General features: G+C 36.7%; 1 pseudogene; it reads left to right on the top strand.

The window, feature by feature from the left end:
• Positions 1-11,190: 11,190 nt before the first annotated feature.
• LOC132226711 (prothrombin-like) lies at positions 11,191-12,818 on the top strand (annotated as a pseudogene).
• Positions 12,819-19,006: the final 6,188 nt, after the last annotated feature.

The following is a 19,006-nucleotide window of genomic DNA, read 5'->3' as shown; positions in this document are numbered from 1 at the left end:
GAGGTTAATGTTGTTTTCAGTTTCTTAAATATCTAAATATCCATTTTTCAATAGGTAATTATCAGCCAGATATATGAGAATAGGACATGCCTTTTCAATATCTACTGCACATGTGTATCTAATTAAGTATGTGTACATTTTTCTAGATTTCTAAGTATATGTGGGAACTTATTATGGCTATCTCATTCCCCAGATATTCACTTTAAAATTCTGACTAATTTTCCAGCCTTTTGTTTGTCCTCCCCAGGATCACACCTTCAGGCTAGTTGCATTGGCTTGTCTAATTCCTTTGCCATTGAGATCACTCTTGTTTATGTTATCACTCATGGAAGAAAGTTTTTTCTTTCCTCCTTTTCAAATTAAGTCAACTTACCCTGCAACAGATATGCTACTTTTTTCTTCCCCTGGGGTGGAATGCATGGTAGTGGACAGAAGAAAAGCATCCTCAGGCTAGAATACCACGGATTTCCAGTGTTCTTACCCAAGATTTAATGATTTTCTTGAAAAAAATAATTCTATATTTGTTACATGCCTTTAGTAAATTTTTAGTATCCTGAAATGCTTGTTTTTTTCTTATTTGTCCAGTTTACTGTTGCTTTTTGTGAAGAGAATTTGTTGAGCTCCACACTTTATTATTTCTGAAACTGAAGAATAAAGTTTTTAAAATGACATAGAGTTGCTGTAACACTTAAAATCTAAGTCCAGTGGAATAGATATAGAAGTCTTCAGGACTGGGCCCAATGTAAAGTTTAGTTCTCTCTAAAGTAAGATGAGTAGGCTTACCTAAATAAGAACCATGAGGTACATTAACATTTATGAGGTGGATTAAGAAAGAGATGCCTATAAGAGCAAGTGAAAGATGGAAGGAGTCAGATTGTTAGAAGGAAATTTAGGAGTGGGCATTTCCCAAGTAACCAAGAAAAAAATTGATTTCTATGATATTTGAAAAATCAACAGCATCAATATAGCAAAGTTGTCCATCAGTCAGTGAAAGACTGAAATAATACAGTGGAATTATTATAGAATATTATGGAAGAGGTGTGGGATAGTGAAGAAGTGGCAAAAAAATATTATGAACACATCATGAAATTTGACTATGAAAAGAAGAGAGAGAAGGAGAGAGGAAGATGCAAGATCAATGGAGAGTTTGTTAGTTTACTTTTTAGAGGCGAGAGAAGGAAACATGGATCTTGATGGAAAGAAAAAAAAACTAGATAATTGGAGTAATTAACACACAAAATATGTCAACTTCCTTTGTTTATAGCTCAAAACAGCGTTAACCTATCCTTCTTGTTCCTACTACTTATTCAGAGAAATAGATGGCTTTCCATCCTACAGAGCTCCCAAACTTCAGTGTTAATAATCCAATTGATTTCTGCGTTTTAGTAGCATTAGCTTCATAACTTATTTCCTCTGTTTTTGATACTTTTTGTCTTATTTCTCCCACCTCCCACTATGTTGTTTGGCTGATGATGCTATCATTTAAGAAAAAACAAACAAACAAACAGCACTTTATATTTCCTCTTCAAGATGTATTGAATGAAGTCCAAATTCCAGAGACAACCATTCAGAATAGATGATGGGTTTATTGATGATTATTATACTGGTTTTTACAACCTTTCTGTAAATATAATTTTTATTGTGTAAACATTTAAAAATAATCTTTATTCTATTTATGTATTAATCTTATTCTTCCTGGGGTGGGAAAATGAGAATAATTAATTATTGAGTAACTAATACTAATGTTTCTATTTTTGATAGGTAACCTTGATAACGGCCCTTTATTCTAATTACAAACTACTAACAATGATTTAAATGATTGCTGAGAAAATTTGCAATTTATTTAGTTAATGTGTAGAAAAGAGCAAACCCTATTTTCTAGGAGATTCCTTGGTAGAAGTTACATATATATAGTGACCACATGGCCTTTCAAATACTACTACAAAGTTATTTTCCTCCATTCTCAGAAGACAAGATATATGCCTCAACTGTCACCTTTTCTTCTCTCTGTTTTTTTAAAAAAAATACTATATAAAATATATTTTCAGTATCATATCGAGTTGTTTGGATCAGAACTCATTCCCCACCACCCACCGTTTGCTTTTAGTAAGTTGTGTGCAAAATTTTGGTATCAGTAATTTTGAGCCAAACCCTGAGTTTACAAGTTAGTCTTCGCAATAGGATATCATCTCTGAAATAAGAACTCTTTCATTGCTAAAATAGTTTATGGGTTTCTCACTTGATTTCTTCTAACATTACAGGCGTTATCATATGAAACATTAACCAAGCTTAACTCTTAAATGTTTGTGAAAAACATGTATTGACAACAAGAAAATTGTTTGCAAAGGGACTCTCATTTAAAATCAATTTGAGAAAATAATAATGCAATAGTGATAATCAGAACATATAGTCATTGAATTTTCTATACCTCTACATAAATTTTATGGAATTGGTAGTCAGATCACAGTCAACTGGAGGGGAACAAGAAATTGTCCTATAATAATTAAGATTACAATGAAAAGAAAAATATATTCACCTTGGCCAGTGTGGCTCAGTTGGTTAGGCATCTTTTCATGCACTGAAGGGTTGCTGGCTCAATCCCCTGTGCAGGAGCAGCTGATCGATGTTCCACTCACACATGATGTCTCTCTCTCTCTCTCTCTCTCTCTCTCTCTCTCTCTCTCAATAAATTTTGTTTAAAAAAACCCAAACAACAACAAAAACTACACAATTATATTTTGCACAAAGGAAGTAAAAGACATTTCAAGTATCAGAAGTAGCAAATAACAATTTAGAAGCTTAAGACTTCAAATTAAGGGTATGTTTCAGAAAGCTGGGAAATTCATTTGTTTTCTTAAATATTTATGTTCTTTTTCCTCCTTTTCTACAAGAAGATACATATATTTCTCTCTATTATAAGGATAAGAAAAGAGAGATGTTGCCATATTTGGCTCAGAATATTCTTTTATTCTTCAAACAATTTGAGAAAATACCTTAAATACCTTTATCTTCACATTATTGGAATAGAATTACAGTCAGAGTTTGATGTGCAACATGTTTCACATGGTTCACCATTGCTTTGTAACAACATTCATTTTGTGACTGGATAAGATCCTGAAATCGAGGCTGAGTTTTGGGATCTCACTGAATGCCTTGCTTGACCCAATTACCTTGGTTTTCCCCAGGTTGGCCCAGTTGATGACTTTCATTTTCATAATATAATACATACTACCATAAAATTAAAAACATTGTAGGCATATTATAACATATTTCCCTGTGCCTATTGCCCCTGCATGAACTCTGCCAAGTAGGGCTTATTTTTATATCTGTGTGCCTAACGCTGACCTAAAGTGTCAAATCATGTCTGGCAGTGAATTACCCTTTCTCATGAAGTAGAAACATTTATTCACTCATCTATTGAACAACCTTTGTTTTATAACTATTAATGCCAGACACTAGTTAGAAGCATAGCGCAATTTGTCTTTGGCATTTAATATCTAATATTTTCTCTTTCAGAAATTAGAACACCCAAGGTAAAAACTTTAGGATTTCCCTTATAAGGGTATTTGCAGGAGGGGCCTTTGGAGTAATTACGTTTAGATGAGGGCATGAAGACAACTCTGCTTGGCAAAGTTCGTGATGGGCTTAGTGCCCTCATATGAAGAGACCAGAGAGCTAGTTCCTTGTCTTCCAGTGTGCAGACACAGCAAGCCAAGTTTCTCACTGGAAACTGAAGCAGCCAGCCAGGTGATCTTGGACTTCCAAGCCCCAGAACTGTGGGCAATACATGTTTATTGTTTAAGCTGTCCACTTTATGGTATTCCCTTCTAGCAGTCAGACAAGTGCTGTTATCTGGCATGCTATTTGTGTACCATTGTGGTACCTTTCAACATTACAATGTGTTTATGTTAAAGTAGCTATTTAATTGCTTTACTTTTATTCCTTTGTTTAGTCTTGCAACATTAGTTTTATTGTTTTTTAATCTCTACCACCAAGAAAAGACAGTTTTACATATATCTGTAAGAATATCTAATTCTTAACATCTACAGAGTTTTAGCATCTTAATCTTATTAAGTTGATTTAAGAGAAGGTGTCTTAGAGAATAAAGTAAGTAGCAGCACATGGCATTTACCTTGCGGTGTTTTTCTTTTTTTTAATTTAAGGCTCAGATTTAGAAATACACCATTATAGAATATGAAATGGGGAAAAACTGATTGAAAGGCAAAAATATGTATTTTATTCAGAAAAGAAATTTTCCAAAGCCTCATTTTTTTTTTCACATTCTGTTATTGTGGTTGCCTAGAAACCAATACTAGGATCATGATTTAAGGCAGTGAAATTTCATGTCTCTTTTTCCCCTTAATGCAGAAAGAAGACTGCACTGAATGAATATCACTCAAAATTAACAGCATCTCATTAGAACTTTGTGACACTTCCCTCTGGGTGGCCACACAGAACGACTCTTGGTTGTCTTTAAAACTAAAGATGCACTCTTTTTAATTGGCCTGCAGAGAGTAGTCAATTTTCTGCTCCCTTCTAAGTCAAGATTGACCCTTTTCTATCCCTAACGACCCCAGTCTCAGAAGTTTTGAACACTATAAAGCTGGGAGTTATAGACTGAGTGTATTTCTTTACAACCACAGCCTATGTGTTGAACTGTTGTACTTGATTTTAAAAGCTTCTTTAGTAACAAAAATGATATAAGCATTGATATCATAAGATCAATGCAGTGAAAGGGTGTATCATTTCATGTATTCTTTCCTATATATCTGAGTTTTTTCTTTTATTTTTATTGCATTTATTGAAGTGGCATTGGTTACTCAATTATGTAGGTTCAGGTTACTCAATTATGTAGGTTCAGGTACACAATTCTTTAATGCATCTTCTGTACATTGTATTGTGTGTTCATCACCTAAAGTCAAGTCTCCTTCAGTCACCATTTATCCCCTCTTCTTCCTCCCCCACCCTTTTCCCCTCTGATAATGGGTTAATATCCAAAATTTGTAAAGAACTTGTACAACTCAACACAAAAACAAAACAAAAACAAAACAATCTAATTTAAAAAATGGACAAGGGACCTGAACAGATACTTCTCCAAAGAGGACATACAGATGGCCATTAGACATATAAAAAAATGTTCAATGTCACTAATCATCAGAAAGATGCAAATTAAATCCACAATGCGTTAGCACCTCACACCTGTCAGAATGGCTACCATCAATAAATCAACAAACAATGAGAGTTGGCAAGGATGTGGAGAAAAGGAAACCCTCCTGAACTATTGTTGGGATGCAGATTGTTCCAGCCACTGTGGCAAACATTATGGAGTTTCATCAAAAAAATAAATAAATAAAAAATGGAACTGCCTTATGACCCAGCAATTCCACTTCTGGAAATATATTTGAAGAAACCTGAAACGCTGTTTCAAAAGAATATATGCACCCCTATTTTCACGGCAGCATTATTTACAATAACTAAGAATTGGAAGTAACCCAAGTGTCCATCAGTAGATGAATGGCTAAAACAGTGGTACATTTACACAATGGAATACTACTTGCCATATAAAAGAAAAAAAAAAATTCTTAGCTTTTGCAATAGCATGGATGGACCTGGAGAGTATTATGTTAAGTGAAAAAAGCCAGTCAGGGAAAGACAAATACTGTATGATTTCACTTATATGTGGAATCTAATGAACAACAAGGACAAACAAACAAAATATAGCTGACTTCTTACCAAAGTAGAACTAAGGATACCTTGTTCAGAAAACTCTGAAGTCCAAATGTGCTATTTGTGAAGAACTAAACACAGTGACATTGATAACAATTTTATAGAGGATGCACTACTCAGATTCATGCGACGCACACATGATCTGGCATTTAGTTCTATTGTGTTCAAGTATTTTTCTTCGCATTTTAGATCATAGCAGAGGCGAAATTAACCAGGCTTGAGCGATTCCCCCAAGAGAAAAACATTTTGTATTTGAAATGATCTGCTGGTGGTGAGGAACTGAAATGATTCAGCCCCCATTTGCTAGTTAAGAAGGTGTGTTTTAAATCAGAAGAGACTGATAAAGCCATTTGACAGGGAGAGATTAACATTAAGTCCAAACGTAAACAGCTTGGGCTCAGAGTGAGAGTGAGTGCAGGGGCAGAAAAAGCTGATTAGTAATTCAGATTTTGTCTTGGCTGAAAAGGAGACTGATAGCTAGAGTCCTGGCCATCCTCACCTTTTGTTGACCATCTGTACTGTGAGTTCCCCAGCAGAGCGCCAGCACATTTGGGGACAGGAGAGCAGAAGGGCACAGCTTCTCATGTGAGCGAGGAACCGGAAGCCACGCTAAACACCATCAATTAAAATGCATTAGTCCTGTAGGAGCTGCCCATTAGATGCTGAGTGTGCACAGATGCTGCTGTTGCAAGCGTGACATCATTAATTGGGTACCACAAGTAGGAGGACTTCACACACTATTTAGCAAAAAACATGGCACTGCTTTTGCATAAACTTTTGCCATAGCTTTAATTGCAATAGGTTTCACCAATACTGCTCAAAAGAAATATTGCCATTACCATTTGCTTTCTAATTAGGTTTAAGACACATAACAAAATAGATGAGATTACCAAGTAGAAAGGGAATAAAAGAGTACTATACTATTATAAATGCATTAGTTATGATGAATGTCTGTACTTAGTCAAGAAAAATTAAAGCCCAATTTATTCTTATACATTTTCATGTTCTCTGTCATTGTTGACTGATGGCTTGTCTGAAAGGCTTTAAAATAAATAAAACAGGACTTTAATCTGCATCTCAATTGCAGCAGTATATTTTCAGAAGTACGTAACTTGTGTTAAAGGAATTTTGTTTTCATTTAAGGAACTGCTGCTCCCTTTTTTCATTCTTAGTAGCTCCCTCTCACTTTCTCTCTTTCTCCCTCTAATATAGTATTCTTTTCACAAAATACAGAGGCAAAACAATAAAATGATTCTAATTAATACGGAATCCATGGAAAGTAGACTGGGCTATACAGAATAAATAAGTCCCCTGTGTACTAGTGTCACTTTGCTAACTGAGAAGCATCAGAACGTGCATATATATGTAAACATATGAGCAAATGCATTTTAAGTTTAGAATTATCAAATTATTGAGCCATTTGTAACATTTCTACAATATTTTCTTTTTTCTTCCTTCTGTCTTGATGTCTCAGGAAAAAGGTGGAGTCCTTTCCCCACCCTTAAACTAGGACTCTATAAAATACCAATCTGACAACCCCAAACAACAACATGTCACTGCACACCTCTCAAGGGAATGGGGCATGCAGCAAGTAGACAAATAGGAAAGGCAGATTAAACAAGTCATTCAGGCACCCCTGATGCTTCCTCCCTGCTCCGCACACATCTTTGAAAAAGCTCTGTACATTACCCTCATTAGAACCGTCTGTGCAAACCCCTCTCCCTCCCAGGAAGAGCATCACAGTAAGGAAACAGGAATCAACGGTGAAAGCTTCCAGAGGACAATCAGGCAGCCCCCAGGACAGTGAGGAGGCAAGGAAAACAGCAGCTTGGGAAGCTTGACAAGCTCGAGTCAGACGCAGCTTCAGGACTCCTGTTGCTTGGCGTCAGCATCCTGAAATAAGAACATTGTTCTTAGGGGATGGCCAGGCCCTGCTGTCATCATTTAGGATGCATGAAACTGCACAAGGTAGAGACCCAGAGTGATTTAGAGAGTGCATTTCATGTAGAAATAAGAACCAGACCTTTGGGAAAACTGAAATAAATAAAATAAAATAAAATAAATAAATAAATAAATAAATAAATAAATAAATAAATAAATAAAATAAAACCTCAGAACCTACAAGTGTATGGCATGTAGATGTAAGTGTGTGTCTATACCTCTGTATTGGGAACCATTGGTGAGACGTGTGTAATCCATAATCTAGCAGCCTTGCACAGAGCTACCTACCTACAAGCCCAGGAAAAGAAAGTAGAATATGTAGTCAAGAGATAAATATGTTTGCTCATTTCATTTTTGTTATCTATCATGTTCCTAAAGAAAATAACATTATTCTTTAAAATATTATTTTAAATTCTATGTATTTGGAGTCTATTTGCAGAAATTAAGATATTAAGCTTTATTACTTTTCTAATATATGTGTAATATATGACTATGTGTTATATATATATATATATATATATATATATATATATATATATATATATATCTTCAAAAATACTCCAAGTATATTCTAGTAATTAGAGGTCCAATAAATACTATCAGAGATGATGTTTCAGGGTTTCTTATTGCAATTTATGAGTACAAAATAGAAACTGAACTTGCAACCTAATTTCTTTGAATACAAACATCATATCATTTCATTGGCTTGGTATTTGCATAAGATGATTAGTCCTCTCACCAGTTGAAAGGACTACCAGCACCAAAGAAACAATTAAAAGTATTTCTGATCCTATGAGGCACAGGCTAGTACAACTACTCCCTCTCGGGAGGAAAGTGCATGTCCATACGAGGTAAATTATCTCTCCAAGGGAGCCAAATGATGATAATGATTTTCAGAGGCCAAGTAATAATTCAGAGACGAGTACAATTTTTCCATGGCAAGTATGAGTTTAGAGTATTTATAGATTCCCTTAAGCCTTTCACATTAGATATATAGCAAATGGCCTAATAATCTGATATTTCTAAACCTAAATGTATTTACCCAGTGAGTAGCTGGTTATTAGAGAGCAGAGCAATATTTATGACATGAGTTTGCTGGCTTTGTAAGTGTGTATCACACAGAGGCTTGCTAACATCATTTAAAACATTAAACCATAGTATATTATGATATAAACTACTCAATATATACTACAATATATACTCAATATAAACTACTCAATATATAAACTACACACACACACACACACATAATTGAATAATTATGTGCATGTTGCAAACATCTATTCTCTCTTGAGGGCACAGCTAAAATGTTCACTATCATTCAGTCAGAAATGTTTCTATCTGTCATAAAATATTTTTCTTTGTTTTCTATCACTATAGTGGATGCTGAGGTGATAATAGAGGTATAATTCTTTCCAGTGTTTTCTTTGGCTTATTATATAAGGGTATTTATTATTTGATCAATCTCATTTGCAAGCTTAAATTTACAGATCTCTATAGGATTGATGAGCAATTATGCCTATGGGCAGTGGGTACTTCAAAAGTTGGCAAGCACCAAGTTTTCTCTGCTAGGAAATTTAGTTCTGGTGCAGTCAGTGAAAAAGAAAACATAGCTGAATCTTCAATAAAACTTAAGACACAGTCTTCTTTCAAAATTACACTTTGATTGAAGTGCAAAAGTTCAAAGCCAAAACAGCTAAACATGTGAGAGAAAATAGTCCACCTTCTCAAGTAATGAAAAATATATAAATTAATCACATACTGTACTAGTATGTTCTTCTAGTTTGATTTTCACTTTTTATAAAAGCAAAAAGAAATTGTAAATATATTTCAAGGTGACTTGAGAAACTATTGCAAACTCATTTCAGGCACGAGTTTTACATGTAAAATGGAAGAGAACAATGGGAATTAGATTTAAATAAGTAGTAACCAGCAAAAGTGTAATTTTGATGCTTTAACTATTGAAATGGCATAACATCAGTATGAGTTATATAGAATCTTTATTACTAATTAATTTATAATCAATTAATTTCTTCCTTTCTAATTAACTCACTCCTTATTATCCACTTTTGAAGGTCCTTTGTATAGTGGGATGAAAACCTAGAAAAGTTATTTTCTATACCAGCCAAACATTTAAAATCATATAGCAGACATTAATAAACTCTAGAATATTGAAAATATTCTAAATTTTTTCCTTAAAGTTTCTCAGAAGAACTTTTCTTTTGCCAGTTTTTTCCTGGTTTTACTCTGATACGTTTCCACTATTTGGGGGAATATAAACTCACCTTCATTTTATATTCATTGTATTTTCTCATTCTCTCCAAATAACATTCTCTTGTGATTCAAAAAAAAATATATCTTTAAATAGACTATTCAGTCTAATCATTCAAAATGTTCTTGAAATTACTTGTTTCTTGATAAAATGACACAAAATGATTATCCAGAAGAATAAACTTGTAGTAATCACCAGAAAAAGCCTGTAAAAGTCATGAAGTTAATCTCTGCTGATTTTCATAGTCAGATGTTATGGGGACTTTTCTTCCTGCACTGGGTTGGGGGGCTTGTGTGAGGCTGGGACCCTTCACTCCTCAGGGGGAACTCTGCAGCTAAAGATATCCCTCCCAACTTTTATCTACCACACGTGAGCCCATCCTGTACTCTGTCATCTTGATCAGGAAGCACCTGGTTACTATTCTAACTTCTCTTGTCAGACCTTACTGCTGTCAAAATTTTTTTATGCTTTTTTTTAACCTGGAAATTTATTCTTCTGGATATTCAAATATCTCATTTGACTATGTCCTTTAATTATTTGTTGAATATCACCTTTTTTCAGTGAGGTCTTCCCTGGCAAATCTAAAATTGTAAGACATCACTTTTGTTGTTGTTGTTAATCCCTACCTGAGGATATAAGAGAGAGTGGAAGGGAGGGGGCGAGGCAGAGAGAGAGAGAAACATCCATGTGAGAGAGACACATCCATTCGTTGCCTCGGCAGACTCTCCCCCTCCCCCTCCCCAACTGGGCTGGGGATCGATGGAGCCTGCAACTTAGGTACATGCTCTTGCCTGGAATCAAACCCCAAACCTTGACCCTTCAGTCTGAGGCCAACACTCTAACCACTGAGCAAAACTGCTAGGGTTAAGACATCACCCATTTTTTAACAGTTGGGAATTGTAACCCACCACACCATTATTTTGACAACATTTCTGTAAATGTTGACTCTGACTATATGTAGCTTGTAAATTAGTAGCATGTTTGTATCAGAATACTAGGAATTGCCGAAATCGGTTTGGCTCAGTGGATAGAGCGTCGGCCTGCAGACTGAAAGGTCCCAGGTTCGATTCCGGTCAAGGGCATGTACCTGGGTTGTGGGCATATCCCCAGTAGGAGATGTGCAGGAGGCAGCTGATCGATGTTTCTCTCTCATCGATGTTTCTAACTCTCTATCTCTCTCCCTTCCTCTCTGTAAAAAATCAATAAAATATATTAAAAAAAAAAAGAATACTAGGAATTAACTTCAGAAGATGCAGACTCTGACCTTCAGTCATTCCAGTTCTGGGAAATTTGCTAACCTTCAACCAAAGAAACAAGATGATGTAAAACCAGTAGACCAAGACACGGGTGACACACACCAGACCATAACGTGACCAGTTTTGAGATCCTTATTGAAATGAACTCTTCTGGTTTCCACTTAGAAAACTTTTCAACCCCATCTCCGTGATCTTTTTGCTCTGCTCTTCCTCTCTCTCCTTATAAAAACCTCTGCCTGCACTGAGATGTGGAGATGGGTTTGGGACAAGAGTTCCCCATCTTCTCAGGGGGCCAACACTTGAATAAACCTCTTTTGTTTCTCACAAGCTTCTTTCTCATGAGTTTGAGTTTCATGGTGGTAAACAGCTGAACCTTGGTTTCAGTTATAAATCGAAAACTCTTATTTAAGTCTGCTGTTGTTTTTCCTCCTCAAATCCCCATACCTAATAAACGTATATCTGTATGGGGGTGAGGAGTGGCCAGGCCCTGTCCCGGCCGGTGCCTGGGTCTCTGCAGAGGAGCCAGTGGGCGAGGTGACGGTCGATGGGCAGAGCCAGGACCCGGACGCGGCCATCGAGGGGCGCACCCCCGTGGAGTCCAGCCCTTCTTCAATGAGAAGACCTTCGGGCTGGGGAGGCCGCTTGTGGGCTGCGGCCTCTGTTTGAGAAGAAGTCGCTGGAGGACAAGACGGAGCAGGAGCTGCTGGAGTCCTACATCGACGGGAGCCTCGTGGAGGGTTGGGACGCGGAGATAAGCCTGGCGCCCTGGCAGGTGATGCTTTTCCAGAAGAGTCCCCAGGAGCCGCTGTGCGGAGCCAGCCTCATCAGTGACCGCTGGGCCCTCACTGCTGCCCCCTGTCTCCTGTCCCCGCCTTGGGACAAGGACTTCACTGCGAATGACCTTCTGGTGCGCACTGGCAAGCATTCCCGCGCCAGGTATGAGCGAGGCATGGACAAGATCCCCATGCTGGAGAAGATCTCCTTCCACCCCAGGTACACCTGGAGGGACATCCTGGACCGCGACATCGCCCCGCTGCAGCTCAAGAGGCCCATCACCGCCAGCAGCGACACCCACCCCGTGCGCCTGCCCGACGAGCAGATGGCAGCCCGGTGGCTCCAGGCGGGACACAAAGGGTGGGTGACGGGCTGGGGCACCCTGGAGGAGGCGTGGATAGCCGGTCATGCCGGGGTGCAGCCCGGCGTCCTGCAGGTGGTGAACCTGCTCATCGTGGCGCGGCGGGTCTGCAAGGCCTCCACCCGCGGCCGCACCGCCGACGGCATGTTCTGTGTAGGTTACAAGCCCGATGAAGGGAAAGAGGGGATTCCTGTGCAGGTGACAGTGGGGGACCCTTTGTCCTGAGGAGCCCCTATACCAACCGCTGGTATCAAATGGGCATCGTCTCGTGGGGTGAAGGCTGTGACAGGAATGGCAAGTATGGCTTCTACGCACATGTGTTCCGCCTGAAGAAGTGGATACAGAAGGTCATTGATCGGTCTGAAAGTTAGAGGACCATCCACATTCTAGGCTCCTCACTGCAAGATCACAGAAACCAATCCAGGGAAAGAATTATTTTTGTGGTTTGTTCCTAAAACTTTGGTTCTCAATAAAAGTGACTCTATGAGCCTAAAAACAAACAAGCAAAACCAAAAAATAACAAACAAAAAAACCCCCACAAAAACAGAAACGACAAAAAAATGTATATATGTATGTATGTATTACTGTCTCTTATTTCTTTTAAATATCTGTTCCAACTTCCATAATATAAAATAAGATATATAAAAGTGAAATAATTTTTGTCTCTGGACCTTTTATTGTTGAAGTGATGTCAATTCCTCTATAAATACATTATTTTGTTGTTGTTTATTAGATATAAAGAAGCAAATCTCTAATAGTGGACTTTTAAGTAGTGAGGAGACAAATGTGAGGGAAGTTGTACCAGGTTAGTGCTACATAAAACTCTACATAAATTTGTAGATTTAACTATAGTTACAGGCATGGAAGTTAGATAAGATATCTTATGTCTTTGTTCTCTAGGAAATGTGAGCTGCCACATTAGAAAAAATATATATAATTTTATAAATTTGATATTAGGCTCCCAAAGGTATAAGAGAGATTGTCATAAATTTAAATATCTAACATATCTATTCAGTCAATTAATAGCTTTTATGTATCATTTTTTACTATGCAGATGTCCAAAGATGCTGGAAGTATACCTCTGAAAGTCCAGCAAGTCTATTAAAAAAAAAAAAAGTTCTGATATATAAAAATTATGCTACCTAAATTTGCAATAACTAAATGTGGGAAACTGATATAGGGTTAAGCCTGGGACTGACCTGTTGGCAAAGTCACAAACAAGTTCCAGCTTTGAGGGCACAGTCCTCTTAGCATAATTAGGCTTGACCTTATAACACTCCCTAGATCTTATCTGGGAAGCTAAGGGTCTGAGGAAGTGCAGGAAGTATAACCATGGTGTAAACAAGTGAAACTCACAAGAACAGTATAACTTTGGTAACCACTACCTTGTTTACCTCTCACTATAAAAAGCTTGGTGACGCCTGAGCACAGTGGAAGTCCTTCCTCTTGAGTTGGACTCGCCCGCCTGGTCCCCCAAGATTCCCAAATTATCTCCTGTCTTTTCTTTTTCATTTGTTGTGCGGCTCCTCTTCCAGACCCGAACCCTGAACCACTCAGGACGTGGAGGGAAACACGACAACTAAAGATTGTTTCAACTATTTTAAGTTATCTTCAACACTTGTTTAAAAAATTATTTGTGTTTTTTAAAATATGTTTTTATTGATTTTGAGAGAGAGAAGAAAGTACAGCGATAGAGAGATAGAAGCATTGATGAGAGAGAAACATCAGCAATTGGCTACCTCCTGTAGGCCCCCTACTAGGGATTGAACCCATAACCCAGGCATATGCCCTGACCAGCCTGGACTGGTGACCTCTTAGTTCTTGGGTCAATACTCAACTGCTGAACCATACCGGCCAGGCTATTAGTATGTTTTGACTAAATTCTTATGTTATTTATTATAATGTTTCAAATGACAACTCATTCATTGAAAAGAATCAGCTGGCTTTGAATTTGTAACTCATGTTATTTAATCATCTCTTTAATTAATTTTGATTTTATTAACCCCCCGTTCTTTCAAATAAATGTCTGAAATCCCATTTAAAATAAGCTTCCTGATGATAATGTATTTGTCAAGTACTTTCAGACAATTTGTAAAATTTATATACAGATGCCCCTTTTACACACTCATAGGAGTTTAATAATTCTGTAAACATAATAGCTGGGTTTAGACAATGTGAGAAAACTGGTTTATTTTTAGCCAACACAATGAGTTAATTAAATGATCCCATAGCTGATGCAATTGATTGACTGGCAGTAGAACATAAATGATTGAAAATAATGAACAGAGAGGTTGGGGCCAAAATAAATATAGTGATGTATGTGTGTAGGGTGTGCATGCATGTGTATAGCCTGCATAGATACAATTATGCAAAGACTTACATGAAAAGTGATATGTATCTGTGTTGATTTATCTCAAGATCCCTCCCTATGATTAGTCATATATTCTCTCAGTGATTCATGATATTACACATGATTGATATTTGTTTCCTCAGCTATTTTTCAGAAGTGTTTTACACTAACATAAAGTAGATTGTCACCTATCAGATGAGATTTGAATATCACCTCACCTGTTCCTGGCTGGAAACACTACTTAAAATCCCACTATCAGTGATTCATTATTTGAATTAATGGTTTTGCCTTCTTGAAATAAGCACATCCCTTGAGGAAGAGAAACATTATGCAGTCTTTGGCTATTAATAAAATGAGTAAAAACATCTTGTATTTCTGTATAATATTTCAATTTAGCAAAGGTCGTTTTATCAATATTCTGAACTTGTGGCAAGTAGCAATGGAAAACAGTATTTGTAGTTTTTGTAAGAGAGAGGCTAGAAAGTCACACAACTGGGTCACTCTCTGTGAAAAATCAACTTCATCGTGAATGGCACATGGAACTAAAATGCTTAGAGTACTCAAAGGCATGTTTAAGGGGGCAGAGGGTCAGGGATGGTGGGTGGCAGTCAGGTGTACAATATAGACAGCTAGGAAGGCAGGTTACAGAGGTGAAAGAGAGAATGCCAAAAGCCACTGTGGTATATTTAATTATTCAATCTGGTGCTATCTCTACATGACTGCATACTGTGACACTTATGGAAGTAATAAACATAATTATTAATATTATTTATGTACTGCTACTCTCTCAGAAACTGGTAGATTAGCAAATGTCTCCTAGCTGGAAAACATCACCATAAGAAAAGCTAATTAAAATCTGGGATTTTTATTTGGCTTGAAACCTTCACAGATGTCAATCTTTCTTAATTAAGAATACAGTGGGGGGAAAAAAACACACACATCCATGTTACTCTAAGCCATTTTGTGCACTGTGAAATTGCTTTTTCTTCTCAAGAAAATGTGAAGTCATTTCTTTTTCTTAACACACATTCCAGACCTTTTAAATAGAATTTTCCTTGAAGAGCTGAAAAATTGACAAAGGATTTTCTGGAAGTATTTTTACTTTTGTAAACAAGCAAATAAGCAAAAAGACAAATTTGTATATGTAAGTATAAGTGTGAGGAAAATTAAATATGTATAAATATAAATTTAATATGCATATACATATAAATAGTTTCTATATAAACATATTTAATATATGCAAGTTATGTGTGTATTATTTTTCTCATTGAAATAGTCTTTATTATTGCTATTTTTCAAAGGAGCTCAGATTACTTTATGCACATCTAATTAATCCTTGGTATTTCTTCAAGGTAGTAAGTACTAAAACATCATAAGTTCTATTTTTTATATTAAGGAACAAGAGAATCAAATAAATAACAACAGAATAAACTCCTTTTTGTCACTCAAAATGTGCGTTTTTATATAACAGCATACAAAGTTCACAAAAAATATAATGTGATAGATATTTTCGTTGCATGTGTGTGTGTGCATATATATAGTTTGACTGACTTTTCATACTCAAACCTGTCCACATTGTCAAGTATAAATTGTCCTAGCTCTTTCAAATTATTGACTATTAGAGATAAAATCTTTATTTTAGTGATTCCTCTTTTATTTCCTATTATTTATGCAACCATCTCTTGGAATGTTATTTAGAGCCAGAGTCGTGTTCTTTGCTTTTCGATTGTTCTGTACCAAGGGGAAAACGTCAAACTGACTAGTAAGGAATTGTCAGTGGGCAATGAGAACTTACAGCATTTATCTGGAGGCTTGCAAAAGTGGTTTGCAATCCAGTAAGAACATGGTTGTGGATAGAAGTAAAACAGCAGCTTAGAATTAAAGCTAGCACACTTAGAAAATATAGTCTTAGGCCAGAATTCTTTAGAAGCTAAGAGAACGCCTCCTGAGCTTGGCCTTCCCCGACAGCATGCTTTAGAAGTTGTTGACTTCTCCCTAGCAGGTGTTACCTGAAAATGTGGCGTTCTAACACCCTACAATCCCATTGGAGAGAAGAAAATAACAATCTGGAACATTAGTGAGAAGTACATAAATTTGGTAATGACACAGAAATTGGAATTGTTTCCATACTACAAGTGAATAAATTTATTACATAATCTAGACCTTAGGATTCTTACCTGAAAAACTGGGATGAAAATATCTACTTCATATGATCAGTATACAAATTTAATGCCATAATTCACGTGAAACACATAATACATAACAGGTTCTAAATAAATGTTATTTTTCTCCCTGATTTCACCAAAGATCAAAAGGAAAACCAATTTTTCATGGGGTGAATTGGATACAACAGTATCCAGACAGGGGCATATGGTCAAGCTACAGGAGGATACAATATGAGAATCGTGATAAGTAAAAGTATTAGAATGGGGAAGTCACTTCAACTCCCTCAGCCACAATTCTGGGGTTGCACTAAAGATTTATTTTACCACCTGTCAATGAGTCTGGAATTTGTGAAGATGGACGGGTAGAAGAGAGAAGAAAATTACATTTGTTAAACTCCTACCAGGTGTGAAGCAAGATGTAAGCTGCTTTCTTCACAATAATAATGGATATATTTATATTCCAAATATACCCAATGACTTGTGAAGTCATATGTCTGGAAAGTGTGGGAGCTGAGATTATAACCTGTGACCTAAGAGCATGCAGCAGAATCATCGGACATTTTTTTTTAATCCTCACCCAAGGAGAGAGGCAGAGAGAGACAGATAGAGAGAGAGAGAGGCAAAGAGAAACATTGATGTGAGAGAGAAACAGATCAGCTGCCTCTCATAAGCGTCCTGATGACGCTCCAACCAAGTTAGCCACCCAGACAGGACTCATCAGTGATGTTTTTTAAAAATGTATATTCTAATGCTCTATTCACAATGGTTGCTTTTTCAACGACAGAGATGGGGAGAATAATTTGTTTAATTAATTTAAAAGATGTTTCCTTCTGATTCTGATGTTACACTATTTCTTTGAGACACATAAACAAATATAACTAATGAAGCAAATTAGGAGCACTGGGTGGTGATTTGGAAGGTGGGGATGACTAATTTGGCTTGGTCCTGAGTTGATGGCTCAGAGGTGGCAGAAAATAGAGGAACATAAAAATATATTAATTTGAGTATTCAATGTATTTTATATGCATTATCATGATCACCACTCAATTCCTACATAGGTTATAAGATCAACAACCAGCAATTTAGAAGAAACTGCAAAACTCAATTTGATTTTTATCAATGATGACTTTAGTTATGTCATATAAAATTAAAACTGAAAAAAGTCTTTAAAAATTTGAGATGTCAATTTAGAAAGCTATACATTACTGTCATAATAATTTGTTTTTTATTTTAACCATAAGATCAAAAAACCCTGATCAATCAACATTTTTTATTCAATTAATGTAATTTAGAAGTCAGGAAGGTAAATGTAAATTTTCCTATGGGTATATATATATATTTGACTAAAATTAGAGATTAGGAAGGTAACAAGTTAGTGCCATCTTTTGTGAAAACTTGAACTATATTTTTAATTAAATCTTTATTATTGAAAGTATTATATATGCCCCCCCCCCCACTGACCCCTTCTAGCCCAACCTCAGCCCCACCCCAGGCCTTCACCCTATTGTCTGTGTCCATGGGTTATGCATATATGCATACAAGTTCTTTGGTTGATCTCTTCCCACCCTCCCTCACCTTCCCTCTGAGATGATGCCATCTTTTCAATGCTTCTATATCTCTGGATCTATTTTGTTCCTCAATTTTATTTTCTTCATTAGATTCCACATATGAGTGAGATCATATGATACTTGTCTTTCTCTGACTGGCTTATTTTGCTTATCATAATACTCTCCAGGTCCCTCCATGATGTCTCAAAGAGTAAGAGATCCTTCTTTTTTATGGCTGCATAGTATTCCATGTTATAAACATACCACATCTTTTTTATCCACTCATCTACCGATGAGCACTTGGGCTTGAATTAATTGTTAATGACTATGGAACACTGTTAAAGAAGGATTCTGGGATACCTTTGCCAAGCTGAGTGCAGTGATTGCTTGGTAAAGTCTATTACAGCTAATGTAGAGATGGTGGTTTTGTTTTGCTTAAAACCTGTTCCATGGAAACATCAATGATGAGAGAGAATCATTGATCTGTTGTCTCCTGCACACCTTCCTGCCCCCTCCCACCTGGGGATAGAGCCTGCATCCTGGGCATATGCCCTGACTGAGAATCAAAGGTGGCACTCAGCCACTGAGCCATGCTGGACAGGCAAATTTACTT

Source organism: Myotis daubentonii, chromosome 2 (assembly GCF_963259705.1).
Source record: "Myotis daubentonii chromosome 2, mMyoDau2.1, whole genome shotgun sequence".
NCBI lineage: Eukaryota > Metazoa > Chordata > Mammalia > Chiroptera > Vespertilionidae > Myotis > Myotis daubentonii.
This window is presented reverse-complemented; position numbering and strand designations above follow the sequence as displayed.